Raw genomic sequence first — 21,116 nt, forward strand, 5'->3', positions numbered from 1 at the left:
TTTCCATTTCTCTGCCTGGTTGATATTTCTAGTAACCATTTCCTACGCTTCGTGTAGTGAAGTGTGTCTGGATTTCAGGCTGTCCAGGTTGTAGTCCAGACATGTCTCATGTAAACGTAATCTTTGACATAAGACTTACACGATTTCTTAAACTTCGATTATGTTGTTCATCCGCGTTGAATCGTTTCATTGTTCTGAGCACATAATATACACGTTGCAGACGTTTAGAATACATTTCAAAATTATTTACGAAGGCGGAAGGAGATAGGGTATTAGTAGTCGAGTCCAGCTTCAAAATTTGGATCAAGGTGAGATACGTAAGGCTAGGCTACAAGTATATGAATCTTACAATCGACTGTCTAGCTTTTGAAGATGTTCTAGTGATCTTTTCAGACTCCATAGGTACGGCAGAACAACAACTTAACCAACTGATGACTCAAGCATTGAAGGCTGGGCTTCAAATCTCCTTTGAGAAGACGCACTTCATGACAAATATAAAATAAGCCCCACGGGAACTGGAGGTCGGCCTAGGAAAAATTAAGCAGAAAGAAAAGTTTAAATACCTCGGTGAATGGATAGAGCCTAACCTACCAGAGAAAGACGCCTTCGTGTCACGCATTAACAAAATGATATTAGCCTACCAACTAACTAGAGACATCTACAATAAGAGATTGATATCCTTAAATGCCAAACTTAGATATTACTGTACTGTTATTCGACCAGAAGCACTGTATGCAACAGAGCCTCTTACAATGAACAAGAAAGGTCTAATGGAAAAACTAGAGGATAAAGAAGATTTTGAGAAAAATTCTGCGTCCTTTCAAAGTAAACAGCGAGTACAGAAGGCGTCACAACCACGAATTATACAGACATAAAATGGAGAAGATAAGTGACACAATTCGAAAAAGAAGGATTGCCTTTTATAGGCACGTGACAAGAATGAGCTCAGGCAGGATATCTAAACGGATATTAAGGTACTTTCAAGATAAGGAAAGCAAAGGGGTATGGTTCACAGAAGTTGAAAAAGATCTACGAGAAATGGAAATTTCTTCTAAGGATATCCAGGAGCGTGTTCTGCTTAAGGAAAAACTACGTACACACAAAGGTTTCCAGGAAGAGCTGAAGCTGAAGACAGGGAAGGCGTGGACCCAAGAGAGAAAAGAAGAATGCTGGAGCACTGGGTGGTAGTTAAACATCAAAAAAGGAGACAGGTGAACTGGCATGATCGCTACTTGGCCAAAACGAAGAAATAATAATAATAATAATAATAATAATAATAATAATAATAATAATAATAATAATAATAATAATAATAATAATAACAATAATGATCCGGCTACTTTCAGTATGGCCAATGTACTGATCTTTGATTCAGTAATGTTTTAGCATCATATGGTTAATTTATCTGACCGAAGGACTGGTTGTCTGTGTTTGTCCAAAAACGCTTCTCTTCAAATCCACACGAAACACCACACTGCCAACCATCACAGAAGCGCGCAATAGTGAATACTTCTTTTTACATAGGGTTGGCATCAGCAAGTTCATCCAACCATGAAATAGAGCCAGATCCACCTGAGTGACACAATTAGCATTTACGACCGTACCAGAGAGTGATAAAAGTGGCATAAGGAGAAGAAGAACAAACTGGGCAGGAAAAGAAGTACAAATATCTTAAAATGCAGTAGAACACCCGCTTTAACCATTTTAACAACAAAAGAAGCAACACTGAACCTACCCGCAAAACGATACTGCCTTCAGAGGTGACAGCTAATAATCAAGGTAGTTAACACCTACGCCGTGTACTTATTCACATATTTCTTCCGAGTGTTCAAACGGACCCTGATTTCCAGTAAGAGCAGACAAAAAATCAGCTCTTTTAAGCCGAGAACGCATTAACGTCCAAATTCAGCAGGAAGACTTCTTACACATGCCAGATCAGGAGTAGGAAGGGGTTGCATATCCACAGTTTATCTCCACAATAACCAAATTGCAAGTCTGAAGGGGTCTTTCACACCCGAAATTAGATTTCCAACTTCCATTAAGCAATCTCTGAAACAGATTTGTATTATAAAATGTTCAACTCGTCATAACCTGCATTACTTGTACCTAATCGAGCTACAAAATAAGTGTGACAATACAAGAAGCCCTTCATGGCAAGTTTTCTCATGAGCTGAATAAAGCACGATGTCGAAGAAATGAAATGGCGTGTGGCTTTTGGTGTCGGGAGTGTCCGAGGACAAGTTCGGCTCGCCAAATGCAGGTCTTTTGATTTGATTCCCGTAGGCGACTGCGCGTCGTGATGAGGATGAAATGATGATGAAGATGACACATACACCCAGTCCCCGTGCCAGCGAAATTAACCAATTATGGTTAAAATTTTCGACCCTGCCGGAAATCGAACCTGGGACCCCTGTGACCAAAGGCCAGCACGTTAACCAATTAGCGATGGAGCGAGACAACTGGCGAAGAGGATGCATCGCACGCATGGGCGACCTACTCTACCTTGTTTTCAGAAACTGAAGATTTCCGATAAAAGAGTTGAGTTACTAACATGTTGCAAACCTTGATCTGGGAAGACTTGGGAGTAAGGGGACCAGATGCTCGACTAAGCAGTATGTTCCAAACTGTCAGTCGAGATATAGCGTGGAATGACATTAGCAGACGAATACCTTGAATGCAGCTTTTAAACGGAGGACATATCATATGAAGACAAATTTGAATTCCAGAGGACAAAGTGGGGCAAATATTTATTTATGGGGCGAGGATAAGGGATTTGAATAATTTATCAAGGGAAATGTTTCATAAGTTTCCATGTTCTTCGGGAACATTTAAGAAAAGACGAGGTAAACAATTGTAACAAACTCTGCCACCTGGGGTACAGTCCGAAATGCAGATCATTGATTTGTTGATGATTGATTCATGATTGATAGAAGTTCATTCAAGATCATTTTAAAACATTTCGTAAGTACTAGAAAATGATTTTTAATGATCCAAATATATCATCAAGTTCGCCTCCGCTGCTCCAGTTCAATAGAAGGTATTCAAACATTATATCAGGCTGCCCACATCTAGCGAATTCAGACTACAAAGATTGACATGACCAAATTAAAAACTCATCCACCGGAAACATGCCCTCTAGTTATTATAAATACACACTAGAATTAGTTCTTGAAAACTCAAGCTACAAAATCCGATGGGACATATGTATTATAATGGCTGTCACCATCAGAAATAACAGACGAGATATTATATTTGTTGATAAGGCTAGGAATATTGCACATCTCATCGAAACTACTGGCCCAGCACGTGCAATATGCACACAGGAAGATCAACAATCATAGTTCTATGAACTGACATAGACCTAGGTGGGAACTTCACTCTGTAACCATCCTTCCAATACTTGTGTCATGTGATGGAGCCATTTCTAAGATTCTTCACAGTTCACTAGCCACACTTACAGTAATCTACATCCATCCTCAAGGGTTTGCTCTGCTGAATAGCTGACACATTGTAAGGAACGTACGAGGTCTCCTTTTTATCAGGAGGTCTCCTCAGCGCCGGGCTGAGTGGCTCGGACGGTTAAGGCGCTGGCCTTCTAACCCCATCCTGGCAGGTTCGATCCTGGCTCAGTCCGGTGGTATTTGAAGGTGCTCAAATACGACAGCCCTTGTCGGTAGATTTACTGGCACGTAAAAGAACTCTTGCGGGACTAAATTCCGGCACCTCGGCGTCTCCGAAGACCTTAAAAAGTAGTTAGTGGGACGTAAAATAATAATAATAATAATAATAATAATTATTATTATTATTATTATTATTATTATTATTATTATTATTAGGTCTCCTCACTGATAGGATCCAGTGATAGGTGACAGTGTCGCATCAGCGAAGACGTCACTCAAATGGATATGTGTATAAACGTATTGTAGCTGTGGAATTATCTGTTTATTTAGTCCATGAGCGTGACTCCATACACGGTTTAGCTGCTTTTAGCTGCTTAAAGTAACTATTTTTAATTTAACACCACCTGGGCAGCTTGAATTTAATTTTTTTTTTCTGTTCTCTCTACGAAGTATCACCAGAGTAGTTAACTGCAGTAAACGCTTGTAGCAACGAAACGAGAGCTAATTGAATTCAGCCGAATGCTCTCCCAATGAAATAGTAATGTTTCCATTACTTGGTGAAATGAATGACATAGCATGTTATGCGTCATTTGCTTTCAAAACCTACTGAACTATGACGGAATCATCGAGTGCAGGAAGCAGGTGCATTTACTATTCAACCACCAGCACCTGCGATTGTTAGTTACGACTATATTCTTGATAGAAAACAACTTCACCTGTTCTCCGACAATTGTTGATATTTATCATACATTCTAGGCAGAGAGCAATTAATTGAGATCACCATCAATTATTGATAATCGCTATATTCTAAACAGGGAGCATATTTAGTGAACTAGCCATAATTTATTGATAATTGCTCAAGTCTAAGCAGAGAACAATTTTGTGAGTTCACCTTCAGTTGTTGACAGTTACTGTATTCTAAACGGAGAGTGATTTTGTGATGGCGCCAACACATTATAGAGAATGAAGCAATGCTATCATTGTACCCTTGGAGGAGTGGAAGATAAAAGCTTCTTGTCTAAATGAAATTTAGCGAAGTGAACTATGCACCCCAAGAATATTGAAGTAGTGCAGTTTGCCGTTTAATTTCGTAATTAACACAAAAAATGTAGTAATATAGCATATCCATGACTCATGATTTTTCTCTTCTGAAACTGTCTCCTGACTGAATAAAGCCACGCAATCTCCTTGAGTGTCAGGAGGGCAAAGTTAAAGATCTGTCTTGTTGTAGTAGTGTAGTTGTTTTGTTCCTGTCATCCTCTTTTCGATGTCTGTAAGTGGCTGCGCAGAGTGCCGTCGTGACCTGAACGGTGCGAATTAACCATTGATTCTCCGCAAGGCAGAGTGGGATTATACTGCTTCAGATGAAGAGAAGCAAAGCATTGCAAACAGCTACATAGATCTCTAGTCAGCAGAAATAACACTTCGAAAGAGTCTATCATCAGCTAGAGGACATGCATGTCAGCGAAATGAAGGAAATTTCTTCTTTCTTACCATTCAAAATTATTATTATTATTATTATTATTATTATTATTATTATTATTATTATTATTATTATTATTCCGAATTTGGCCAACTGTGGACCGCATAGAACTTAAGGCTTGTTGGCCTTTCTTCTCTTCTCTTCCCAGAACCTTTTCATTCTATCGCTTCGTATTTTTCTCTCCTCCTCGGAGATTATTCGGTTGGGCTTCTTTTTAGGTGGTTTGTCCTCAAAAAATTTGATTTTGTTGATTATGTTTCTAAACTCTTTCCTTTTATTGATCACCTCTAGTGTAATTCCAACTTCTTCTGCATCTCTTTTTACCTCTTCTACCCACTTAGTGGTGGCCTTCAATCCTACAATGTACTTAAAGATCTTTTTTGGTCAGTCTGCTTTCATTCTTACTAGATGACCGTAGAAGTTCAACCTTCGCTTCCTCATTGTGTCTGAGATCTTTTCCGTATGTTTATTATTATTATTATTATTATTATTATTATTATTATTATTATTATTATTATTATTATTATTATTATTCGTTGAGGGACCGCTTTAGTACAAATCTGTTGAAGATTTATCTGAACTCCTGAAGCCACTAATCCGAAACTTCAGGTATATTTTCGAGTATTAAGAGAAAGCATTTTGTCCACCGTAGTTGAATCGTTCTGGATTGAAGTACAGATAAGTGCAGTATTACTTTATTTATCGAATCCGTTAGTCATTCGTTTACTTGACACAGTTCTTCACGTCCACTTTGCCTGTACAGTCCAACCATGATTCACGCCATCAATTACTGATAATTGCTAAAGTCTACACAAAGAAACATTTTGTGAGGTCACCAACAGTTGCTGATAGTTGCTGTATTCTAAACGGAGAGTAGTTTTGTGATGGCGCCAACAGATTACAGAGAATAAGGCAAAGCCATCACCATACAAGCCATGAACACCCTTGGAGAGTGGAAGGATATATTTTTGAGCTGAGGCTCTATCTGGAATTATTGATATCAATTTACCTCAAACTTTCCGGCTTCTGCAAGCCTAGCTTTTACGGGCATTCGGAGGCATTCACTTTCGGTGACAATCGTTGTGTTGTAGTGTCAGAGATCAGCCTTCATTGAAACAGCCTTCTTGTTGTATAAGTGGTGTGTTTTATGAAAAGCAGTGGCCACCTTTTCTAGCTTGGCGTTATTGGCTTGCAGTTCAATGGGCTTAATCTGGATAATAGCACTGAGGTTCTTCAAACTGTCCAATCATTCAATCAGAGAATGAAGGAACATTCTCCTGAACATGGGAGGTGCTAGAGAAAAACTTGCCACAACGTTCAGTCTACTGTAGACCTACATCGCTGATATAGTTCACAAGCAATGTTATAGTAACCACCTGTTATGATCAGCAGCAGAGAATTGGCAACAGCGCTTCACGCTGCTGCAGTTTCGTTTCTCACTTGTTCCTTCCCTGGCAACGAGGATACCAGATATGTGTCAAACCCTCGAGCGAGTTAAACCTTGGCCTTCGCTTCAAGGACATGCTAACAATGCGCCCGCCAGGATGAGAATGAAATATTGCCATTAAGTCTTTCTTAGTTGGGGATGTCTGTAAAATTTGCCTGTTACTTGGAGAATGCGATTTTGGTTTTTGCGCGCGTCATGGTCATCTGCATTAAGTTATGTTTTGTTTCAGATTATGGAGGGCAATTTTGGTATTTGTCATATATTCGGTTTTTAACATAGGTATGACTCTGGGCGGACTATCTGGAATCAGTGACATCAGTTTTCCGACACCACTGTAACCATGGCAACCAGTGTTCGTCTATGTATACAAGGTCAGTAGCGTCATCATCTCACCGTGCGCTTTCTTTCTGTAACTAAGAGATTGAGGAATTTTCGTATTAAGTTAACCCCGTTCTACTCCTTATCCCACAATTAAAATCCTTAAACTGGCCGGGAAAGGAAACCAGGGAATTAGAATTTTCACTGTGTTCTTTCTTCCTGTAACTAAAAGTTTAAGAAAATCTCGTATTAATTGAATCCCAGAATTCAAATTCTTGAACTAGATAGGAAACAAACCCATGGTCTTGGAATAAGAGACTGGCGAGTTACCTCAACACCACAGAGCTAGCTAATAATAATAATAACAATAATAATAATAATAATAATAATAATAATAATAATAATAATAATGCCGAGCTCGATAGCTGCAGTCGCTTAAGTGCGGCCACTATCCAGTATTCGGGAGACAGAGGGTTCGAACCTCACTGTCGGCAGCTCTGTAGATGGTTTTCGTGGTTTCCCATTTTCACACCAGGCAAATGCTGGGGCTGTACCTTAATTAAGGCCACGGCCGTTTCCTTGCCAGTCCTAGCCCTTTCCTGTCCCATCGTCGCCGTAAGACCTATCTGTGTCGGTGCGTCGTAAAGCCAATAGAATAATAATAATAATAAGAAGAAGAAGAAGAAGTCTACATGAATATTATATTTACGAGATCTAGAATGCCTTTCAGTTTTCTCACAATTCATGAGCATTATTGTTCTTCTGCAGATAGACTCACTTTCTTTCTATTTATCATAAATCTTTATCTCCCCTGTGAGTAGCGTCGAAGGATGCGTTGTCGGTTCACCTTGCATGTCGTAAGAAAGGAACGACAAAGGAACCTGTACTCCTTGTCTCGTTTTCTAACTCTGAAAACGTATCCATCATTCTCTGTTCTTCCGTGTAGCTGAGAAAATATACGAGTGCAAATTATTTTCAAGGAAATTTGGGATACAGCATTTTCTATTTGTCCCTGTAATATATTTACCAGTGTTGGCATGGTAGTTAAATGAGCACCACAACTTGTAGCGTTTACTTCTAAAAGTCATTACCAAAATCTTACACAGCAACACAGAAATACTAAATAGTCAAACCAGGACCACAACTTACACGACACAACGCACCAATGTACACAGTTCGCACTGTCTCAGCGTTCTCTGCGTTCCGTCACATCGGCTGACACTTGCGGTCTAAAGAACTACACTACACACACTTCTGCCGCAGACACTCATGGTCTGAATGAGTCCCACAATTTTTATCGCTGCCGATATGACAGTCCTCAGTTCAAAGCCAGCGCACGATAGCTCTGCAGTTCAGAACGACGTACACCGTGCTCGCTGACAATGCAATCTTCGTTCATTGCCCCACGCCAATACCTAGTATTTTCTCCCACGCAGATCCAGAACCCGACGTCCGCTACACAGCGGCTGGCCTGAGGAACTCCTCCAGGGTGACGGACAGGCAGAACGAAAATTCAGTTCCACGGAGCGAACACTACACAGACTGCATCCGCTACTCACGTTATTTCATCGGACTGCCGACATAGTTCACACACTGAACCGAACTTACACAACGAACAACGAACAAACTTAACTGGACTCGCTCATCGACAGAGCTCATTATTTAAGCTCAACCCTCCAACCTCGGACGACGTGTCTTTTATATCTGGGTCAGCCCCATCTGGATGTTTCGAGAAAAGAGACGCCTCCAGAGTCCTTAGAATGCGTACTCTGAGCGCACCGCCCAGATCCTTCTCCGAGTGCTGGATGCCTCCAGTGAGGTAGCAAGGCAATGGAGACAACAATGACGGAGGTACTGGCCAATGCGCTCCAGGATCTCTCCCTATTAGCTCTCTACGCGGAGAGTACGAGGCCCCAACGCAGTGACGTCACTCGCACTCTAGTCCGGGCCTCATGATTTACGACTGATTACTGGAACCCATCACGATATGGATAAGAGGGTATTTAGAGGATGTAGTAAGGATATAAAGGAGAAAGCGTACAGGTCACTCGTAAGACCCCAATTAGTGCATAGTCACAATGCATGGGACTCACATCAGGATTACATAATTTACGAAAGGTAAAAGATCTGAAGGGTTATTTCCGACAAAAGAGTAGTTACGATTTTGTTACAATCTTTACTCAGGGAAGACGACGGAGTAAGGAGACGAGGAGCTCGGCGAAGGGGTGCCTTCCGAGTTGTCAGTGTAGATGTGATATGGCATGATATTAGTAGACGGATAATCTTGAATGGAGTTTTTAAAAGTAGGAAGATAAGATTGGAACTGTGAAATAGAGAAAGTAGGAACGGAAATCAGGGACCGGAATAATTTACCATGTGATGATGGCTGATACATTTTCAAATTCTTTGAAATAATTTAAGAAAATATAGTTTTAAAATATTGATAGAAAATCTGCAACCCATCGACTGGCCTAAATGCAGGTTGATGGTAAGCGAAGATGATTTATCTCTTTCTCTCTTCAACAGCCTTCATTATATCAAATGTGAAATACAGTATATTTTTCCGACAGTCAATTCTTTACAGAAATATTATTAACAAAGTATTCAAAATAGGACCTTCGTCTCTTTACTGTGTCAAAGGTATATGCATTGGCGTAGGTCATCCGATGACGCTTGGTGCATGTCCTTTGAGCTGTCGCTTTTGGCAATCTGCATATCTGTGTTGATGGCGCCCTGCCTAGAATGAAATCTAATTTGAAGACTGTAGACACACTCCGTTCCCAATCCAAAAGAATTAATAAAGGTTAAAAATGCGGCAGGAAATCAAGCCCGTTACTCCTTGGACCAAAGGCCAGCATGGTAGCACGTTCATCTTGGAGCTGGACTGTAGTAAAGGTAATTGGCCTACAGTATAATATTCAAATAACAGTCTGAATTATTTAGTTATTTATTATAACGTTCTTGAAATATATATAAACTCTTTTCCCCCATTTATAAATTCTTTCGGAAGTCAATACGTGTTTCGCTTGTAAGTAGGAGCAAGAACGTTCAGGTTAATTGTTGTAATTCTATGAAATCGAATGTATTTTTTCAGTTTTCAAAATTGGTTTCTATACTCTATCCAGTCCTACTCGAACCTGTAAGAGATTTAAATCTCTGTGCACTTAAGTAAATCACGCGTTACGTCTCTGCCCACCTGCTCAGTTGTTCCTTCTTGTGGGAGCTCAGTCTTACCGTAGTAATGATTATAATACAATTCACAATGTTGCATCTCAGAGAACGCAAACGTTTTCAAGACTGTCGGATCTTCTTCTGGGGTAATTTCTATTAGTTGCACTTTTGTTCTTTATTATATTCATATATTATAACGTTCTTGAAATATATATAAACTCTTTTCCCCCATTTATATTTATTATATATATATATATATATATATATATGCATTTGTATTTAACAGCCTGAAAGGGAGGCATTCAGATAATCTCTTTTTTAAGTTTTGGATTTGAAATGAAAATACAATTTTAATGATGATTTCCTCTAACAATAACTGAAATATGGGCATCAGACTTTATGTACCTTTGCTCTGAATGCTGCTATATTTCCGAAAATATTTTTACATTAACTTGTTTTCTTTAGCTTTTTCCATGCGTTGCCTTTTACAAGTTTAAGAATTTCACTTATTGTAGTACGAATTGGTACGAATAATCAAATTCCTTACGTAAAATTGAAGGAAAGAACTTTGAGAGACGTCAATGTTTTGTTATTAATCTACCTAGGTTGTACATCTCAAAAGCATACATACTACATCCATTTTTTTCTTTTTTTGCCAGTTGATCTACGTCGCACCGACACAGATAGGTATTATGGCGACGATGGGGTAGGAAAGGCTTAGGAGTTGAAAGGAAGAGGCCGTGGCCTTAAATAAGGTACAGCACCAGCATTTGCCTGGTGTGAAAATGGGAAACCACGGAAAACCATTTTCAGGGCTTCCAACAGTAGGGTTCGAACCTACTATCTCCCGAATACTGGATACTGCATACTACATCTAGCTACATCAAATTACAAGTGCATTAGTCTAGTCAAAATCATAATATATTTGAAATTATTGGCTCTATTAGACACCGTTAACTCTTTCACGCGTGAATAACTGAATTTGAAAGGATACGCAATATAAAGCTATGACCGTTTAAAAATGGATGACAAACATCCAGATAAATTTTAAAATGAAGCAAATAATCACAATTAAAATTAATTCTCAGGCAATAAAGCCAGCCCTGGGATTTACTGGTATTAAGCCTCCCTCCCACCCGAAGGTCCTAGGTTCGATTCCTGACCAGGTCAGATATTTTTACATGGATACGGTGATTGATTCGAGGTTCACTCAGCCTAGGTGAGAACAACTGAGAGGATATTTGGTGGTAAAATGATCTAGAAAGCAGAGAATAACGGCCAAGATGATTTGTTACGCTGACCGCGCATCTCCTTGTAATCTCCAAGCTTTTGGGCTGAGAGGCGAATTGTAGGGTAATATATCGCTGCGTTTTAACACGAGATGTGTCACCGGAGACACTTTAAACGCCGACATCATGCGACATGGAGTGTCGAATCCACCAATTACCACCCTTCAAAAACTCTGACTATCTTTGCCAGGTTTGAACCCTTGATCTTGGGATTTGGAGCCCAACTTTCTACCACTGATCCAAAGAGGGGGCCAAAGATTGGTCTGATGTTTTACTCCTATGAATGTAGCCTCTATATTCTTGTTGCAAATAGAATTTCCGTTTATAATCCTTAATGATTACGCCAAAGAACTCCAACGGAACAACAGCTTGGAACAGTTTAACTGATCTTCTCCCACTCCACGATTTAGCTGCCTTGAAGATAATGAATGAAATATTAAACACATGTAATTATTGAACTCGTGTCAATTGTTAGCAGGTCAGCTTGTTCCAATTAATACCAACACGCGACCAAATAAACTACAAATTGAATTCCAGTATTTCCTTCAACGGTACTTCCTATCCGTAGAGAACAGTCTACTTGCTGGAGAAAATCGGTGTGACCCACTCACTGATATCATTTCTGTGGACTTTGACGACAGAAAATAATGAGATGGAGGGTCAACGCACTCAATAAGCAAGGCGGAATCAGTTAAAATAATGTCCCTTCTTATTTTACAATGAAATGTACTTTAAATATAATCCATGCCATGATTCCCTGGAGTTCTGTTACATCAAGCCTTATATAGGGATATTTGCATATCGTCACCTAGGAAGCAATACCTCGTATGTCACAAAGTTCTTTCTATCCATTACGTTCCTTAAGATAGTTCACGCCTCCCAGCGACTTGCAGTCCATCAGAACAATTTTCATTTTGTTCATTTTCGTATGGTTACGTTTAAAAAAAAAGGACCTTACATACAGTGCTGTATGGATGTAGCTTGCACGACGTATTTACGCACTCCTATAGTATACTATATATAAGGTTCATTTTCCTTTATACACAGGCTTGACCAGACTTAAGGAAAATTAAATTGAAATGGCGTATGGCTTTTAGTGCCGGGAGTGTCCGAGGACATGTTCGGCTCGCCAGGTGCAGGTCTTTCGATTTGATCCCCATAGGCGACCTGCGCGTCGTGATGAGGATGAAATAAAGATGAAGACGACACACAAACCCAGCCCCCATGCCAGCGAAATTAACCAATGATGGTTACATTTCCCGACCCTGCCGGGAAACGAACCCGGGACCCTTTGACCAAACGCCATGGAGCCGGACTTAAGGAAAATAATGGACAGGAATAGCATTGAGAGATACGGTGTATTGATTCTTATGCGTCGATATTCCAATTAACTCTCAATCGCTATTCTAGTACTGTACTGGCAGGCTACCAAAAATGTGTTACTGTGACACAGTGTGACATGAATAACAATTAATTTATATTTTGGAGTACTTTGGAATTTTGCGTTAATATTCTAATTAATCTTTTTCTATGTTGTTCCATGAAGTGAATTCTCTTCGTATGATAATTACTATAAATTATTCGTAAATCTACATATTTTAAAATTGGAATTCTTATTCCATTTAAATGTTGCGCTGGCTCTACTACCCATCTTATCGATTGATGTGTTCATGTCCGAGGGTTGTTACCATTCGAATTAGCTGTTCTGTTGTCTGTAATTGTCAAGACCATTTCACGGTCGGTCATCTATTCCAACATATCGTCGCTGCCAGGACAAAATCTTCTATGTGGAATACATTAGCCTAGAACTTTGGTCGCTAAGGGTTCTGTCATCTAAGATGCATTACTGTGTGAATATTATCAAGGCATTCTCGCTCTTCATAATGTATGTGCTGTGGGTCAGTATATCCCCAAAAATATTATCACACAGAAGGCTTTGTCCCATCAAGGACGATATGTGATTTGCAGGCATTGAATATTTGCCTTGCACCACGTGGTATTTACATTTCTGAATTTTGGATAATCTGAATTGAATTAAGGGGTAGTAAATATCTATATATATAAAATAAGAGTTTTGTCTTTACATTGCTCAGAATTTAAAAACAATTGTTTTTCTGTTTAGGTCGAGTCCACAGTAACAAGGAAATGAACGTAAAAATTTTCCGTAATTTCTGTCTGTCTGTCTGTCTCTCTGTATGTACGTATGTAGGCCTATGTACGCGCATCACGAGGAAACGGCTGAAGAGAATTTAATGAAAATCGGTATCTAAAGTCGCTACAGACTAGGCCATAAACAATTTTATTCACGCTGAATGAAATGGTAGATTAGGGGAAGGCCTAAAATGTAATTCTCAAATATTGATATTATTAGTGGTCCTATCGATAAATACTACATAAGTAAAGTTGTATATTATTAAATTTCCTATCATTTAAGCCTTACACATTTTTACCGTACCGGCTATGATGACAGAGACATTCATGAATTCGGATATTTGTCGCCAAGTCCATATCAGGCACGAGAAAAAGGGTACACAGATTTTAATGAAAATGTGTATGAAAAGTCGGGGAAGAAGGAACTACAGTCTACGATATAAATTTATATAGATAAAATAAGAGTTTTGTCTGTACATTGCTTAGAATTAAAAAAAATAATATTTCTGTATCGATGTTATGGACAGTAATAAAGAAATGCACTTTTTACTTTTCCGTAATTTCTGTCTCCCTGTCTGTCTGTCTGTCTGTCTGTCTGTCTGTCTGTCTGTCTGTCTGTCTGTCTGTCTGTCTGTCTGTCTGTCTGTCTGTCTGTCTGTCTGTCTGTCTGTATACGCATCACGAGAAAACGGCTGGGGATAATTTAATGAAAATCGGCATGTAAATTCGGGCAATGAACCGATACAATCTAGGCTGTATATCATTTTATTTACGGTGAGCGAAATTGTAGTTTAGGGGAAGGCCTAGAATTTAATTCTCAAATATTTATGTTATAACGGTCCTATCGATAAATACTGCATAACTAAAGTTTTATAGAATTTAATTTCCGATCATTTATGTCTTATGAATTTTTACCGTACCTTATATGTTAACAGAGATATTCGTGAAATTTTATTTTCGTTGCTAAGTCCATATCAGCGCCGAGACACGAGAAAATGGGTGAACAGTATTTAATGAAAATAGGTATATAGAGTCGGTAAATAAGAAACTACTGTCTAAGCTATAAACAGTTTTATTCACCCTCTATGAAATTGTAGTTTAAAGGAAAGCGCCTAAAATTTAATTCTTAAATACCTAAGTTATTGATCCTAACGAAAAGTACAACATAACAGAATTTATAGGAAATGTCCGATCATTTATGTTTTATACAGTTTTACTGTACGGACTATGATAAGAGCGGTATTTGAATGTCGGAAGAAAACTAAATGTGAAGGCCTACAATATCGAAAGCTCATAAAATTGATCAATAACATTACGTTGAACATTGTTTGTTGTGATCACGCTACCGTGGTTCTGATGTTCTTTGTCTCTCACGCTGTCACTCATCTCCCATAGATGGGAATATTGCTGCGTACCGAGTATAACTGCCTGCCGGAATACTGGAGGGAAATAGTAGGGGAGTTAGATAACTTCTTTTCTAGCATACCATCCTTCTGTTCCATATATTTTCTGATACTGCTGGTACGTAACACTCTGGTTAATCATAGTATTCCAGGTATTCGATCCCATCTCCAATAGATGAAAAAACTGCTGCTTACCGAGTATAACAGCCTACCTGAAAATTGGTGGGAAGTAACAGGGGAGTTAGATCTCTCTCTTCTTCAGCATGCTATTCTTCTGATCAATACATTTTCTGATACTACTGGTACGTAACACACTGGTACACCACAGCATTCCATCTATTCAATCCCTACTCTGAGGCACTGATTAGAAAGATCAGTGTGCACATTTAACGGAATAATGGCAGAGGAGTGCTCGCGGCTGTCTGCGGCCTGGTCATTCCAGCATTGGAACATTGGGCTGTTAGATCGTCAGCGTGGTACTGTTCGTTAAAAGTGACAAAATGTTCGTTTTTTCATTTGATCGAGTATTTTATATGATAGCGTAACATTGCTTTTAATCGCGCCATTCCTACTGACGTCATTGTAATGACCTATGTTGACTTCAGTTACGAAAATCACAAAGGCAGTCTTCCTGAGAGTTCCGTAGTGAAGCAAGGCTAGAATTCAAGTCATGCATTATTCCCTCATGGAGTGTTCACCTTGGAATTCCTTACTTACGCTACTTATCAACGAATGCAAAGTAAAATATATTACTACTATACGGCCGTGAGAACTCTATTTACATCGCGAATGTCTGAATATGACCTTGCCTTTGGTTATATGTTACGAATATTCAAATTGGTATCATTAAACCATGTATGAATGAGACCTATCTTATTTCAGTTCATGATTAGAACATGTTTTATCCACTTTCCGTACACTTCTCTAAAATATGAACATCGTAAAGTCAATTATTTCTTTTTCTCAATTTGATTTTATACCATCAGGTCACCTTAATTTTATCTAATATTTCATCAACTATAACAAACTACAGTGTCTTCATTTATTTTAAATTCTATTCGTTTTATCCATCTCTTATTAAATTGTGTTATTTATTGGATTCAGGTTTTCAACCAAGATAATGATTTCATTTAGAGTGAATATATTGCATCCTCTTCTTTTAATTATTTTACTAATGCTCCTAGTATATCATGTGACTGGTAACTTTCTGTTACTGAGGCTAAGGTAAGTTTTCTTCTTTTAAGTGTCATTTATTGTATTTCTGTGGAGTGTTTCTCCTGTGACGTTTACGTTAACTTGTGTGTTGATTATCTTTTACTTTCTTTTGGGTTATTGACCAGTTTGCTTGTTACGTCCTAACAGTACTTGCAGTTCTTTCACTTTGAAATAACGAGGTACTGAGCATCACTACCTTACGAAGAAAATTATAATATGGCAATTAGTAGATCATATATACGCTTGTTGAAGATTATTATGGAATTATGTAAGTCCTGACATTACATTACGTAAGCGCGATGTATTATAGATAAAAAGAAGAAAAAGAAGAAGAAAAAGAAAAGCTGAACCATGAGTTTGGCTCTCCGGCTATTTAAATCATCTACTGGTAGTATATATTACTGCAAGACACATGAACTGTTTGATGGAAGAAGTTTGTACTATGAGGAACAGACGTCGCTACGGAGGTTTCTTCTCGCGTAGCCTAGTATTCAAGGACTTTGATTAACATGAATATGTTTTTCTTTTAAAGTTTGAACATGTAAATTGTTTTCTTTTGTTTTCTGTTTTGCCATCCGTGCTAGTAAAGTGGTCCTCCATTTGTATTGCTTCTCTCCTGAATCCCATCATGCAATAACGTCTTCTCTTTCTAGTTCTTCTGTTATGTTCGGCTCTTTAGCTATGTAAGGGTGGATTTTGCTGTAGTCTTGGTCTAGTCTGGCGGTAGTGAAATTTGTATTCTCCTACTAAGGGTAGAGTCCCTCTGAAAGAAGGGTGATTGAGGTGGGAGTTTGGCTGGCGTGAGGAGTGCAGTAATAAGGTAGGCAATATACCAACTATATGACTCATCTGCGTGTGTACTTAGGGAAGATATCTACGACACACTTTAGAATGTAATTTTCTGTTTCTGTGTACTTTTAAATCTCAAATGTGGTGTTCTCTGGTAAACTTTAAAATTCAAGTAGGCCACCGTTCTCAGTCTTCGGAATTTGAATTTTGCCCTGATGTGAGGTTCTAAAATATAAAGAAGCACGAGTGATCTATCCTCGTTAAACTCCCTTTTAATTTAACTTTCGTGACGAAGTTTTTCTAACCGTTAAATTTGTTTTCTTCTTTTAGGCTTTCAACTTTTTCTTCATAACTTAGTCCCCTGGTAGCACGGATTAGCCTCTGCTTCGTGGGCCATAATTACCTATTTGGTGATATGTCAATTTTCTCGAGGGTGCTTTGTTTTCGCCTCCAATCATTTTGGATTTAATCCCTTTTGTAGTATTCAATTATTCAAGTTCTTTTCTCATCTATTTTTGCGGTTGCGTAGCGTGGGCCTTCTGCTCCTGTTAACTATCGATCATTAGATCCTATTTTTGGTGTATTCCCTTATCCTGTATATAATGAGTGTTCGACTAATTTTTCGCAAATGAGTGTTTCTCTTTCAAATTTAAATATAATCTGCTGCCCTATTTGAGGGCATTTGGTAAATTAATGCACTGCTGGGTGTAAGACCCTCGCTTTGCTACGTTGTATTCATGGATTTAAGACCCTCGTAAATTTTGTTTATTTTGTTACGTGCTGTGTGTTGACGTTCTTATACGTCCCTCTATTCGGCGACCTAACCGCTCGGTCTATGTGTGAGCGTGGGTGGATCTGAAGTTTGAGTCCGTGAAACCTTTTGTGTCTAATTTACTTATTTATTGTTCGTTTCACATTGCCGTCATTGGCTTTCTTTACCTGTTTTCTATTTTAATTTTATTTTATTTAATTTTATTACTTTTATTCTTTGCTGGGCGCCTTCTGCGTTATTTTAGTTGTTTTGGGTGAAACCATGGTAACCGCCCCTTTTCCCTTTTTCTCTCTGCTTGAATTTTATGAGCTCGGTGCACCCATCCCCCTTCTCCCATTTTATGCTCTTTTACTTAATGATATTTTATTCTCGGGGGACGTGATTTTTATTGTTGAGAGTTTTTATATCTTATCTGGAGAACTGAATGGGAGAATGTTATGATTAGGTGCTATTTCTCCCTAAACTTACGACTGTTTAGATCCGATGTGCTACAAAGAAATGTTTTGTGCCTACCTGAATTCATATTCTTCAATTAATTAATATAGATGCCAAGTCCTTATTCCAGACTTTTCGTCACGTCTTTTATGAAGGTAAGCGTGTGTGAAGGTGCTGTATTCAATGAGTCTGGTGTATTTTGATTATGGACCACATATTATTAATATTAGCTATTTGATTTTTGACCCTCTTGTTTTACCTATGCAACCTTTTTGTTTGATTTTCTCTCCATAATAAATTTAAGTTCTTGCCCTTATTACTGTTATATTTTTATTTATTTGCGTCTCTCATATGTTTGTTGTATGTAAGAGGCCCGGGTCAAGTTCCTGGCAGTTTTTGCAAGTTTTGACCAAATCCACCGCACTGGGTCTTCGTCGTGTTCCTAGTGTTAGTTCAATAGATACTTCAATACTTCATGAAAACATACATCTGGAACAGTATTACAAAAAACCTTAGTATGGACGTTTTGAACATCATTCCCATTAAGTTCCAAACACTCATGGGTGTGTTAAATTAGCTATTTAACAAAATAAAAAACTCTCTATATGCTCTTTACTGACTGAGACTCGAGGCAAGATTAATATGCTGTTTGAGAGCAAAGGTCCATTGGTACTGGAATCAATGAGTGACCAATGAGTAACATGCCTAAGTGGATCCTCAAAAGCAAATACGACCAAATACAAAGACCATTACAGCAAAGCAAACACAAGGAGAGTGGTTCTGGGAGTATATGGCAATAGAACGATGTACGGACTCACTCATGATGTTCCAATGCAAGAGAGATCTAACTATAAATTTTTCCACATGGCACCATGTAGGGTAAGTTTATTTTTAAATAATAATATTAATAATAATAATAATAATAATAATAATAATAATAATAATAATAATAATAATAATAATAATAATAATAATAATAATAATTCCCCTTGTTACTTCTAAATCTTATTCTTAGTCATATATCAGACCTTACTTATTCGAATACCTCCAAACCTCCATGATATTTGACCCATGGTGATTATATGAACCTGATATTTTACTTGATTTCTTCATCCAATTTATTGTTGATCATGTATGGTGTTCATATACCCGCAATGTGGTTTGAGCTGAAATAAAGAACACATCGTCTATAAGGCCTTTATTTCGATTGCATATCCATTTTGACCTAACTTCAACTGAAACGTGTGTATTATATTTTACCGTACTCGTTTTACTTCCTTCCCTCCTTCCTTCCTTTGCACAGTAATTTATATTAAACACTGAAAAAGCGTTGTTTTTTCAGATAGAGCGAAAGAAGTTACTATATCACATATATACGTAGTTTTCACGGAGATATAAGCTATCAACCATTTCAAATTAACACATTCAGTAGAGATGTAATACATTCAGAATTACCGTTTTCATAATTTCGCTACTTCTGATTCCAATATTTAATGACCTGATCATATTTTACTATTTTCAGTCTCATACAGTCCAAGACTAACAAACTTCTAATATTTACCTTTTGTCTTACAAGTTGGTTTACGTCGCACCGGCATAGATAAGTCTTACGGCGACGATAGAATAGGAAAGGGCTAGGAGTGGGAAGGAAGCGACTGTGGCCTTAAATAAGGTACAGTCCCAGAATTCGCTGGTGTGAAGAATAGAAACCACGGTAAACCATCTTCAGGGTTGCCAACAGTGGTGATCGAATCCACTATCTCCATAATGCATGTTCACAGCTGCGTGCATCTAACCGCACGTCCAACTGAATCGGCCTTTTCATTTTACATTGGTCTGTTTGATGTTAGCAAGAAACTTAATGAAAATGATGTACTGATGTCCATTCATCTTTGAACTTGAACACTAGCGGGAATTGAACAATCAATGTCGAAAACTGATATATTTGCTATTAGTTCTAAGGAAGGCTAGGTTTGCAATTCGTGATAAGTATTTTTATTGTTTACAGTATCATGTGAGTTTCAGATCTATGAATTTTATTTCACAGAGACAGGCTGATTTTCTCTACTGCTACGCTACAGAATTCCATGTTTGTTCAAATTTCACAGTAAACTGAGAAAGATTTGTCACTGATGTATTGGGACGGATGATAAGTCATCGTTCTCAGTCCCACACATGCTCAATCGGAAAGTTGTCTTCGAAAGTGATGGCCACGGTGGTTAGATGACATTTTCCTCAGCACATTGTACGTCAAGGAGACGAAACGTTGTTTTTATGCAGGTGTATAGCCCTTTCCACACGCATTGACGAAGCCCAGCAGGTTGGTTCAAGTTCAGATAGGTGTGCCTTTGCATCCTTGTATAACCCAAATCCTTACCAGATAATCACTTCTCCAATTACCCCGTTGTAAGGATTGCTCTGCAGTGGGGAGATAGGGGTGACTGCGGATACTGTCACAAATCAACGTAAATAATCTGGCTTACATATTACTAATATTAAAATATTTACTAATTGAACGAAAAGAAATAATTACGCCTATATATTAATAGATCCTAATTAATAATTAAGGCGACACGCCGGAGATAGGAAGATATTTTTACCTAATGCATGGATTTTCACTAAATTTTGTGAGAATGTCACCTACATAGAAGTAGAGCTATCACGAACATTCCTTTCATATACAATTAATAGTTTTTCCAAAACAATTATCTTGAAATATTTAATTCCGATTTTCAAGAAATTTAATTAACATGTTAATGTAAATTCGTAATTAGGTAGATAATATTCCTTTTAAAAGCACTACATATCGATTTTTATGTGTATAATTTATATAAGGAGATATATCGTACTTAAAGTTGTGTAATTTTTACGTTCTAAAATTTTGGACTTAAGAATCCCTACTACTTGAGAAAATTTTGCGATAAAAATTCCATACGCAGGTTTCTTAATATAGCTGTGATACATATACCATACAAATTTTGTTACATTTGGCAGAATATTATGGGGGGAAATGTGATTTAAAT

At 38.1% G+C, this 21,116-nt stretch overlaps 1 pseudogene; it reads left to right on the plus strand.

The window, feature by feature from the left end:
- The first annotated feature begins 338 nt into the window (after positions 1-338).
- LOC136862001 (uncharacterized) lies at positions 339-1,188 on the plus strand (annotated as a pseudogene).
- Positions 1,189-21,116: the final 19,928 nt, after the last annotated feature.

This window comes from Anabrus simplex, chromosome 1 (genome assembly GCF_040414725.1).
Source record: "Anabrus simplex isolate iqAnaSimp1 chromosome 1, ASM4041472v1, whole genome shotgun sequence".
Lineage (NCBI taxonomy): Eukaryota > Metazoa > Arthropoda > Insecta > Orthoptera > Tettigoniidae > Anabrus > Anabrus simplex.